Below are 12,005 nucleotides of genomic sequence, written 5' to 3' on the forward strand. Positions count from 1 at the left end.
CGTATGCTACTCCCGATCTTGCCAGAGCATAACCTGAAATGTTCTGTTGATTGAGAATCTTCCCATGAGTCATGAGAGAAGGGGTGAGTCATGAATGCCAACATCAAAACCATGAGTTCTGTGGCTGAATGCTTTCCCCAGGCATCAAAGACCACACTGTCTAGTCTGGTCATGAAGAACATCCCAACTATAATCTTGGATTCGCAGACGCTATGAACCTGGAGTCTCTGAAACACAGAAGCGGGAGGAGAGTACCAGCAATACCTGGAAGGGCACGCGGTGTAGCACAGGTCCAAAGTGACCCCTTGAGGTTGGGGGTGGGGGAGCATTATCTCCAGACGGTGTTTATTTATATTCCTCTGCCCAATGAAACAGTTTAAAAAAATCGAATTGGATTGCTTGTGTCCTTACATATTGATTGGGCGCAAATGTGTAAAGCGACAGAGAGCAAGGGATGCCAAATCCCACCTGGAGCCATTCAGATGACACGTTGTGGTTGCAATATTTCTCAGTCCAGCCTATGTATGGAGCAATTTCAGGCAACGAGACATCTGTGACAGGTGGGAATCCATTAGAAGTGTATGTAGCGTGCAATACACTGACTGGTCAGGGTGTATTGTTGTAAAATAATGGGAGGTTTGCTCTGGTGTGAAAACATGGAACAAAATATGAAATTCTTCTCCCTACAGGTCGTTTTGCCATTGGTGATTGTTGCCAAAATTCATGCACAGTATAGCAGTATCGGCCATTCTTTCAATAATCACTAATAAAGCAAAAAAGAAAATATGTAGTAAGTGGGCATGATTTTCAGTTGCTCCAAAATAGTTGAACACATTTTTTATTTTTTATCGGGACTGAATGATCGTGCCCTTCGCTCATTGCTCCGTTTTAACGTATTTGCAGATTGTGTGGTTGTCAGGCTGAGAGGTCCTGTGTCCGCGGAAGCTGCTGAACCCCCGACAATCCCCCTGAGATGTAATTCCCAGAACTAGATTTCAATTCAGCTCTGTAAAACTACACCCCAAAGGGAAAGGGGGAAGTGGATAACAAAACAAAACCAGGCAGACTGCGTCAAGGCTAACCAGAGCTGAACCTGCAGAGGATATAAGAATAGCAGATACAATCCCTTAATTTACTTACTTAACGTTATGACTGGGAAGACATTTATCCTTAACTAATAATGAAAGAATCATACCTGGCTCTTCTCTTGCAATTTCTTAGAGAAGCTGATAAGAAGCTGAAAATCTCTCTTACTTGAGACACTTGAAATTCACAGCTACTTCTTACTTTAGGCAAATCTGGAAATCTTAGTTCATTGTCTTTTTTCCAAAATGCCCTGGAGGTCCAGTTAGATTGTTCTTAAAAATATTCTTTCTTTTTCTTTCGAACTTGTCAAACTATTTATAATTCTATTGAGTTTTAGAATCCTTGAAGAAAAAACACGTGTTAAACGCACACGCAGGTTATCTCCATTCAGATGAATGATGAACTTCACTTAGAAATCTTCCTGGTTGAAGAACACGCGCAAAGAGTTCACTTACGAACGAATACACGCGATCAAAAGAATCCACACGCGCAAAAATCCACACGCGCAACAATGTTCTCGCGCTAAAAACACCCGCGCTAGAAATCACACGCGCTCTTTAGTTCACACGCGACGTATAGCTTCTCGTGCGAAAAACACCCGCGCTAGAAATCACACGCGCTCTTTAGTTCACACGCGACGTATAGCTTCTCGCGCCAAGAACACCCGCGCTAGAAATCACACGCGCTCTTTAGTTTCTCGCGCCAAGAACACCCGCGCTAGAAATCACACGCGCTCTTTAGTTCACACGCGACGTATAGCTTCTCGCGCTAAGATGCACCCGCGCTCTGAAACCCACGCGCATTTAAAATAGCACGCGACCAACTGCTTCTCGCGCTCGGAACACCCGCGCTAGAAAACACACGCTCACTTGAATTCGCACGCAACAAACAGATTCTTGCGCTAAGGAACACCGCGCTGGAAAACACACGCGCACTCCGGGAGTTCAAAAGTTCTAGTACAAACACAACTTTTCACAAATTTTCAAGGAGAATTTCATTAGGATGAACAGAGTAACAGTACAAATAAAGTCACTTATCTCCTGAGCGAATTCAAAAGGATCTTCTGCTTTTCCTGTCTTCAAAAACAAATTCCTGCCAACTGATAGCTTCTCCTGTAACCCCCAAGAAAGTAGCCGCTCAACTGCTGACGCCTGAAGGATAAAATCCACCAGGCCTAAGACTAAAGCAGGAGCAGCCACTAAACACGTCCTCTCAGATGGGGTTTTGATGATGAAAGGCACAGAGTGACAGTTTAGAATGTTCATTGTTGTTCAGCATTGTCTTCTAACCAATCAGAGCTGTCACTGTGAGGCTCCATCTTGCCTTGGGTCAGAACCAGGAGTCTGAATCAGCAAGTTAAGGCCAAACCAACTATAATGGAAAACTTCCCACCCACACAAAGCTAATCTGAAAAGGATAAATAAAGAGAAATAATGAAAAGGAAACTTGAATAAGGGAAGGAAACCTGACAAATAAGGGAAGGAAACCTGACAGTGGTGTCATTAGCCATCATATGATTTCTCTGCCTGACATACAAATATATTTCCCTTTGGGTCTAGTCAGGCTTACTAAGCTTCTCTGTTTCAGCATAAGGGGGCAGCTCTTTCAATCTAGTAGCCGCCTTCTGCTCCTTTTTGATCCCATCCACACCAAGGCATTGTGGATCCTTCCCCAGCTGAGAGAATATCCTACTGAGGCAGCTCTGCTTTCATGGGGAGCTCTTCCTCATCCCAATTGCTGGTTGGTGGAGAATTGGTGGTGTTCTATTGGAGGAAAGGGTGTTTCCATTATAGTCCTTAACTGGAAACTCACATCCGGGTCTATTTAAATTTCCGTTGATTTAATTAGTTTCTTTTATTATTGTTATAGTGTCCATGGGATTTTTAACAGTTCTTATTTTTTATTTCAGTAATATTTCTTTAGTGTAATACAGGCTGATAGGCTAATTATATACACCTTTCTATCAATTTTTCAATTTCACACCATAATCTTGTCAAATGATAAATGGGGTTAAAATCATTGCCTTGCATATAAGTATTCCAGATTGCACAGATCTCCACAATGCTTGGTTCACAATAGTTTTATATTCCATGTGCTTGTCGATGCTTCCCTTGCAAGGTCAAGAAACCCAGGAAATCCATCAATAGTTGTCTAAAATGTTCAAGTAAGGATGTGTTACAAAATCTACAACTCCTTGTACCTCTGGCAGTCTTGGATCTGGCTCACAAGTTTTCTTTTGTTGCTACAATATTAAACTTTATTTCAATATACTGTGCTGATTCTGGAATTGGTAATTTTCACAGAATATTGTGGTATCGTGCCAAGTCTATGAACATGCGCAATGAAGTCGTAGCTATTCGATTTAGTGGCCAAGTCTGATATTTTGTTCCTTCTTGATTGTGTTTTGAGTGTACCACATTGATTGTGGTTGAGCACTATCTCCTACCCTTTAATGATTAAATCTATAATAGATGCCGTATTACAGTTGGTGGCTACTTGAGGGCCCTTTATTAAAGAGTGTAGTAGACTGATGGATTTAGCATGTATAAGCATCTGATATATCCTCAGTCTGCCTTTATTAATATGCATTTCCATAGATGTGCAATACCCAATTTGGCACATAAATATTCTCCTGGAAGGGAAAAGGGTATCCCCATAAGATGTCTGAGCCAAAATGCTTCCATTTTCTTTGCGCCTGCCATTCTTTGTTCCCCACATCTCTACCCCATAGGCCACTGTGAATCTGATTTTTTTTTTTATTTTTTTTTTTTTATTTTTTAAACACAGTGCCTTGATGGACTATCCAGAATGCCTACTTGCACATTTCATGATACATCAGACATGTATTTTGGCACATCTCCATACCTGGTCCAATTGTTCCTTCCACTTTAACCTATCTATTAACACTCCAAGGTAGTTCTAGTGGGTTTCAACACATTGTTCATTCAACCACCACTTTAATGAATTCTTCTTTGTATGGAAAGTATGTGCGAATACCATCATTTTGGATTCATCCATATTCATTTTTAGACTTATTTTCCTTTGCGTAAATTCAAAGGTATTCTAGCTGTTTTTGTAAACCCATGGGCAACGTATCTAATAGTATCAAGTCATCGGCATAGCCTAACCACTGGATCTTTTCATATCCAAGTCCTGTTGGATTAGCTGGCTAAAGATTCAAAAAGCGGTTTAAACTGCTAAATATAAGTTCAGGAACGTTGGGGTCGGCACACACCCTTGCTTAAGATCCTGATCTGTTGGTATCTCACCTGTCAGTGCTTCTTGATTTAGCCTGACGTATTCTCATACAGCAGCATGACCATTCTCAAAAGGCTCTTTGGCATGCCTCATTCTATTTTTTCGACAGAAGCTTTCTTTCTACTGTCTCATAGGTTGCACTAAAGTCTGAACGCAACATAGACTGCTTTATAAGTATCCCAGGCCTGTTCTAAGATGGTAATAAAAACAAAGGATATTCTCAAGGATAGAGGTTCCCTTTCTAAAACCAGTTCGGGTGGAGGGCAATACCTCTTATTGTGACATCCTTTGGGCAATCTCTTTTAGTAATAATCTACCGGAAAGGTTTGCTGAGGCATCCAACATGACCATGATTCTATAGTTTTGGGGTGTATGTCTAGGTTCTCACTTAGTCTGGTAGTATAATGCTCTTTTTCCAATTCTAAGGAATGGTTCCGGAAATGGTAATATTAATAAATAGCTCATTTAGTATTTCTCCCCATACTATAGGGCTACACTGCAATAGGACATTGCACAACCATTCAGGCCCAGGGGCTCTTGAGAGATTAGCTTCAGTAATGAGTTTTCGAATATCCAATAATGTTTTTTAAATATTTGGTCTGACTTCCCTGTGGGGGGCTCGAACATGCGTATTCTGCCTCAGCTTCGTGGTCCTGCAGTATGTCTCCTTTCTTTCTGTACATGAGAGGCATCACTTATGCCAGATCCTCACTGCCTACAAGCAACCTGGTGTGTGCCAGCACCGTGCTTCCTCTGTCGGAATATGAGCATGCCGGCTTCACATCAACCGTTCCCCTGCCAGCACTGCAACAACATCCTTCCACGACCACCTCTCTGCCCTTGGTCCAGAGCTCCACCGTCCTGTCTGCCGGGTCATTGCAGCAGTGTCCTTCGGCACCAGCAATGCTCCTTTTCTGGCCTTCGGCCCTCCTACCGCCTTTAAGCGCCGCCGGAGTCACCGGTATGTTCAAATTCATCACGACTGATAATGCCATCTCATCTTTCATGAGTAGATGGTGTCCCACTTTTCTGCAGCAGAAGGCGAAAGACAAAGGTGCTAAAAATATTTAAAAAATGGCCTGGCCACCTTGGACTGTTTAGAGTATGCCCATGAGCACCGCAGTGAAGGTCCAGAGGTATTCCTTGATGTGCGCATCCAGCTTTTCACCTGACATCTGGGCAAAACTGTGTGAGATGCCATTTGATGTCAAACACCATTTCACTATCTAGGTGGATGAGTACTTTGAAGCATGTAAACATTCCAGGCTATACTGCCTGCACTGGTAAAGCCACAATCTGTCTTTTCAGAGCTACTCTTTCTCTGCTCAGTCACTTCAGTGGATATGGAAACAGTTGGGCCAGCAGCAGAATGCGCCAAAAATAATATAAAGCTATTATTTTGTTGGGAGGTACCCTGCCTTGCTATGGGGTCATCTGGTGGGAGGGCCGGGTGCCTTCTCAAGCTAGCTGATCATGGACCTGGGTTGGTGGATCTCTTGAGTCACCCCAAACTTGGCCCGGTCTCGTGGCAGCGGATGGGCACATGAGGCCTTAGGACACTGTCACCATAGGACAGTGCTCTAAGAGGAAGGATTGCTGAAGATGAATAAGACAATCGTACGCGGGGTTGCCCTATCCCCTAGCAGTAACCTTTTGCTCATTCAGGGAGCTGATCCTGTCCCTTTAAGTGATCAGTATATTGAGAGTTTAGGAACATATGTATCCTTTAAAAAATGGTTCTCAGACATGGAGATCGGGAGCCTGAATGAGTATCAAGAGCACATGTATAAAAGCTAGAGAGCTCACAACCCGTTTCATCGCAGTCCTCCACAAGAAGTCGTAATTTCCAGTGGATTCCAGTTCATGCACCTGTTGTACACATTCATATCATCTGCATCACCCTGTAGTCTGAGAACCTGCAGAAAGTATCAACATTGTTTCCCTGCATTTACCTTTACCAAATAAGATTGCAAGCCATGAACACCAGTTCCAGGGGTAAACGGTGATTAGTAACTTTCAAAATGGTGGGCAGCATTTGAAATGCTTGGTCCAACTCCAAAAGCAGTACAGTTCCCCCAGCTACAGTGAGCTAATCAATATTCTGCTCCTATTTGCTTTCGCAAGTGGTAGACCCTCAGCAAAGGCCCAGCCCCTGAAGAGGAGCTACAGGACTGCAGAAGATCCACATGTGTTTCCATATTTGTATTGGTTTTGTCAAATAATAAAAAGATGGTATATCACAATACTAACATATCATGTTATGATATACAACAAGGCTGCAATCTTCACATTGTATGATCTTCCCCTCCCTTAAATATATCTAGCGTGGTTCCATCCTCCATTCTTAAACTTGTAGGGGCATACAGAGGTCAACATCGGAACACAATTTGTGGCAATTGGGATTTCTTCGCTACCCCAAAACATAGCAACATTACACTTGACAATCATTATGGCAGTGGACAAGAGTTTGGTATTTGGAGAGTGAGAAAGGTGGTTAGAGTGAGGCAGAAGTTTGGAGGAGCTTGGCAACAGAGGGACAAGTCTGGTGACAAAGGTTGTAGGGAAAATAGGTGGTAACATCAGGGGATGGTGCAGGGAGAATTGGATGAGGTGGTATAAAATGATTAGGAGGAGGTGGGGAGACGCTTAGAGAAGATGCCAGAAAAAGATCAGGAGGTGATTGAAGAACATTAGGAGAAGGAGAGGACAACCATAGCCTATGGCATGGCGATGGTGCGATACCCTGATCCGATGGGGTAATAGCCCAAACAGAGAGGAGGAAAGAGTGTGTTGCGGCGAGGAGGAGCAGGATCAGAGCAGGAGCAATGAGGTGGTGAGGGGGGCTTAAATCGGGACCCTAAGAGAGGGTGGTGACAGAGCGCCTCAAGCCAGTTACAGCAGAAGGAATACTGTAGGAGGAGCCTTATGGATCTGGGACTGAGAACCAGACCAACAGAACAGCCAGAGAGGATCATCAAAAAAGGGTGTGGCAAAGTCTTTAGCATAAACATATACGGAATTGAGGAAAAACTCTACTTCTACCTAAAGCTGGTTGTGGATACCCACTAACACCGTATGGCAGGGAGGGTGCTATCCCGGGACGGTAAGTGGTGGAGAGGTTCCTGATCCCTTCGGGTCTATATCCAGAAACATTGGGAATATTTAACTGTTAAGGAGGAAGCAATACACTTGTTTGGTTCTAAAAGGACTTTTGTTCTACTTCAACACCTACAATTAGAAGGGAATTTAAACTCCAGATCTCCAGCGTTTAGCCATAGAAGCACAAGTATCTTAAAACATAGGTATTCTCCTAAACGTAAACATACATTCACCACAACCAAACTGCTGAATCCCACCATAATTACTTAAGTTACCAGATTGTTACCGCCTTATACTGACCAGAGTTTACATTCCCTTCTAATTATAGGTCTTGAAACGTGTTTGATCATTAAGAAGTACATTGAACTTACTAAGCACAATGGTTTTGTTCTCATAAGTAACAACTGTACTGTCCTGGAACAAAACGTAGCTACCCCAGTAAATGCATCTCATGGGTTCCAGTGATATGACATGCAACTGAACATTTATGAAAAATCGCAGTCTGAGCGTCGCCAAGCTCACTTCAACTCCCCAATAACCAATATAATTTGTGTTAAGTTAGCAAGAAACCCTACCAGGAGGACCACACGCACAGTCTCAACTTGAAGACGTTTGAGCATTCCCAAATCTGAACAGGCATGGCTTGGACTTTACAAATCTTGCATACACCTTGTGTTTAACAACTGACAATAGTTATAGTGGGTCCATATATCCCTGGGCTAAGTGGCAGGTACAGTCAGTTCACAGTATGCCTCTACTTGGTCCTCGGAGTATGCCATGTCACATTGCCATTCTTTCCTATTGTGGAGCAGTCCCCACCTATTTAACATGGGGCAACAAAAATCCTTTATTCAATATATAAATGTTATGTTCTCTTCAGTGGACTGATAGCCATCCTATCCCGCCATCATTCTGCAGATTGTGTACAAAACATCAATCCAGAACCCCATTCATTACGGGGGAACATTTCCTTGCCAAATGTGCAGATGGAAACGTTGCTTACCGTAGTGACTACCGTACCCCTACCCCATGGTCTCCCTCTTTCCATACTTGTGTGAGTTCCCACTTGCGTGGACAGGACTACAGCATTTTGGTGCATCCCAAAAATACCCTTAAGTTTCATTGGTCATGTATACACGCATCTTCATGGCCACACTTCTCCAGGTACCACCTTCCAGTCCTTTTCCATCCCTTAGGCTGTACGTCAATGACAACTAATTAGCAAGGAAGATGGGGGTTTTATGGATGAAGGGGGACTATGGACATAGAAGTACAGTTGTCCCTCGGGTGAATAACTTTTTCCTTATTCCTACATTCTATCTCCCTTCCCCCATGCTTGTGGGAGACTAACCTTCGTTCACACACTGAAGGAGCAGTGGTCCTGACGCTACCTAACCAAACACATTCTGCAGGACTGCTTGTCCAAATGGAGTGTCCACCCAGGAGCTGGAGTCCAAGCAGTGGTGTTGGCAGAATGTCGATGGTGAGGCCCCAGCAGCGAGACTGGGTGTGAATTCCCAGGGAATGTGTTGCTGAACACTGACAGGGGCTACTTTGCCACAAACCTGCATGCTTGTGAACATCCTGAGAATGCTGAGGCCCTGGTCCCTATAAGCCTCAATGATGCAAGCAACTATCCAGCAGGTGATGGAGGCTTTAGAAGTCACCAACCCATGAGCATGGCCTCAATAAAGAACAAAGAGCCTTTCGGAAGATGTTGTCTTTCTACATATCCATGTAGAATTTCAGCACCGCACATACGCAGAGATTGTGGAATATCCTTTCCCCCTCTGACAAAGAGTTAGAAAAACACTGGTAATGCAATTTCCTGATATGAAAGTCTGATACTATGGCAAAATGTAAGGGTTGATATATCTCACCACCTTCCTCTTGTGGCATTTAGTAAATGGCTCGAATCAGCCAGTCGTGATGGTAAGGGTAGATGTGGGTGCCACCTACCTGAGTGAGGCTGCCAGAAATAATAATTGTGGTGAAGATTCATGGTGCGGCTTTGAGGCCAAAGGCCAGCAACCTGCAGTAAAACGGACACGCAGATGGAGAAGCAACGAAAATACTGATGCACTTTCCAAATGGAACATGGAATAAGTGTCCTTCAGAGCCACTGCGCAGATCCAGCTCTCTTGCATAGGCCAGGACCAGATCTGCTCCTGTTTGATCATCTTGAATCATTCCAAATGGAGGAAGGTGCTGAAGGAGGACACGTGTAGAATTGTGCGCAGGCGTACCTGGTTGTTCGGCACTGAACAATTTGGAGGAAAACCCTGTCTCCCCTCTGAGATCTTGGGACTGCCTCTGCTGCTCTGATATCAAAGAGCATCAGGACCACGGAAGCTTTTGAAGGTGGGCACCCAAAACGTGTCCTCACAATATGCAAAAATAAGGGCTCATCTCAGTGATGGTCAGGACAAATATGAAACATCTGTCTAAGCTAGACAACAGGAACTGATAATAAGAGAATGATGGTGAACATAAAATCCTTGCATGAATGGGGGGTACTTTAGAGTAAATGGGTTAATATATTGGCATTCCGACCTCTACATTCAGGGCTTCATTGATACTAGGGTCCCATTCCCAGGTGTCTCCCCTTGGGGGCTTGGTCTATTATTTATATTACCTGATGCCTCATGACATTAACCTATGTTTTGATTTGGAGAGAATATACTGGAACACAGGATTAAGTCTATGGTGGGTGTTCTGGAATGGTCAGTACGAGGGGGTCAGATGGGTATCAACATGAAAGAGAGTGAAGGGTAAGGAACTGGTGGGCTCTGGCCTGGTGAGGTGGCGGTTGAGAAGGCATGGGCAGTTTAGCGAAGATGGATGGCCACTGGTGCTGGGGTCTGCTTCAACCTCACGCTCTGTAGAGAGCACATTCTGGGGAAGTGATGATAAACAATTTCAACAATAAATAACTGGACTTCTGTAAGAACAAGGCTTGTGCGGAGCTAGCAGGGGGGATGGCAGTGTCTTGGGCTCTCTGTGCAAGGTGCAGGGGATGGGAGAGCTGAGTTTGCAGAAGGATGATTTTTGAGCCTAGCAAAATGGTGCCTGCTTTCGGGCCTGTGAACAGCTTTATTTATATAAATGTCTGTTGTTTTAAAAGGGGCTGTTCCATGGGGGTGGGCGCGTCTGCCCCTTTGGCTTATATGTCATCTGTTTACTGCAGGAAGGGCTAGGGGTGGGATTGGATCATCTCCTTCCCAACATTCCCCCCTTTTGTTACTCCTAAAGTAACAAATACCCTCCCCCGGTATTTATATGTTCCTCAGTTCGTTTTACTGCTTCGTCCCATGTGCGAGTACCTTTAATGGGCATCCATGCTCTACACACAATTCTCAGACTCTCCACACGCCGTGCATATTCTTCAGGAGTGCATGTCATGTAAATGCATCCCCCATCCAGGTCAACCCACAGCTCCCTATAATTCTCAAGATTTTGGGGCTGTTTGATAGTAGTATGATAATGTTATGTTATGGGAACTTAATAAAGCGCACGTACACCCAAAGGCATCTTGGCACTGACGAATAGTAGAAGGACAAATAGCATAACCGCATCAGAGAACCCATACTAAAAGAGAGTAGTTTTCAGAAGTCTGCGGAAGGTGAAATGATCCACAGTAGCACAAAGAGCGAAAGGAATATAAATCTAGGATCTTACAGCCACCACAGTAAAGGCTTGATCTCCCTTACACGACAGACCGTAGCGAGGGACTGCTACAAGAAGCACAGATTGAGATCTCAGCAGGCGGGTCGGGACATAGTGAACACATTTGGCCTGAAGATAAAAGGCACGGTGCAGATTTAAAGCGGATCCGGCTGGCAACAAGGAGCCAGTGCAGTTTCCTCAGCAGAGGATAAAGATGGGATCCCAAAGGGGGGCAAAGTATAGAGCCGGCGGCCGCATTCTGCAGTAATAGAAGCCTGTTAATCAGCGTGGTTGAGCCAAATAAAGGGAGTTGTAATAATCAAGGGAACTTGGAACCAGAGCTGCCACCACCGGTGCCTAGACATTCGACGGGAATGAAGGGCAGGAATTTCCGCAAGATGCAGAGTTTAAAGTGTCTGGCCCTGCATACACTAGCCACCCGGTCATCAAGGGCAAGAGAGGCAGAGATTTTTATGCCCAAGTTCCGGACCGATTGAACCGGGAGGGGGCCCAAACTTGACAGCCAGAATTGAGGTCCAGAATAGTTGGGGAGATGTAGTACCCACAACCAGGACCTCGATCTTACTGCCATTAAGCTTCAGCCAATTTTTCATCATCCATCGCCCCAGATCCTCCAGACAGTTCCTGATCCGAGCCGCAGTGTCGGCTTGAGTGAGGTCAAGGTGAACAAGGAATTGTATATCATCCGTATAAGAGTAATAGCGAATCCATGCTCCTGGATGAGAAACAAAAGGAGTCTGATGTAGACATTAAATAAAATAGGGGAAAGTGCAGAGCCTTGGGGAACACCACAGAGGAGTGTGACCAGACCTGAATGAAAAGGAGGAAGAGCGATAAACTGGGATTGGTCGGACAAAAAAAGAAGTGAACCAGTC

This window comes from Ambystoma mexicanum, chromosome 4p (genome assembly GCF_040938575.1).
Source record: "Ambystoma mexicanum isolate Mex_15411 chromosome 4p, UKY_AmexF1_1, whole genome shotgun sequence".
Taxonomy (NCBI): domain Eukaryota; kingdom Metazoa; phylum Chordata; class Amphibia; order Caudata; family Ambystomatidae; genus Ambystoma; species Ambystoma mexicanum.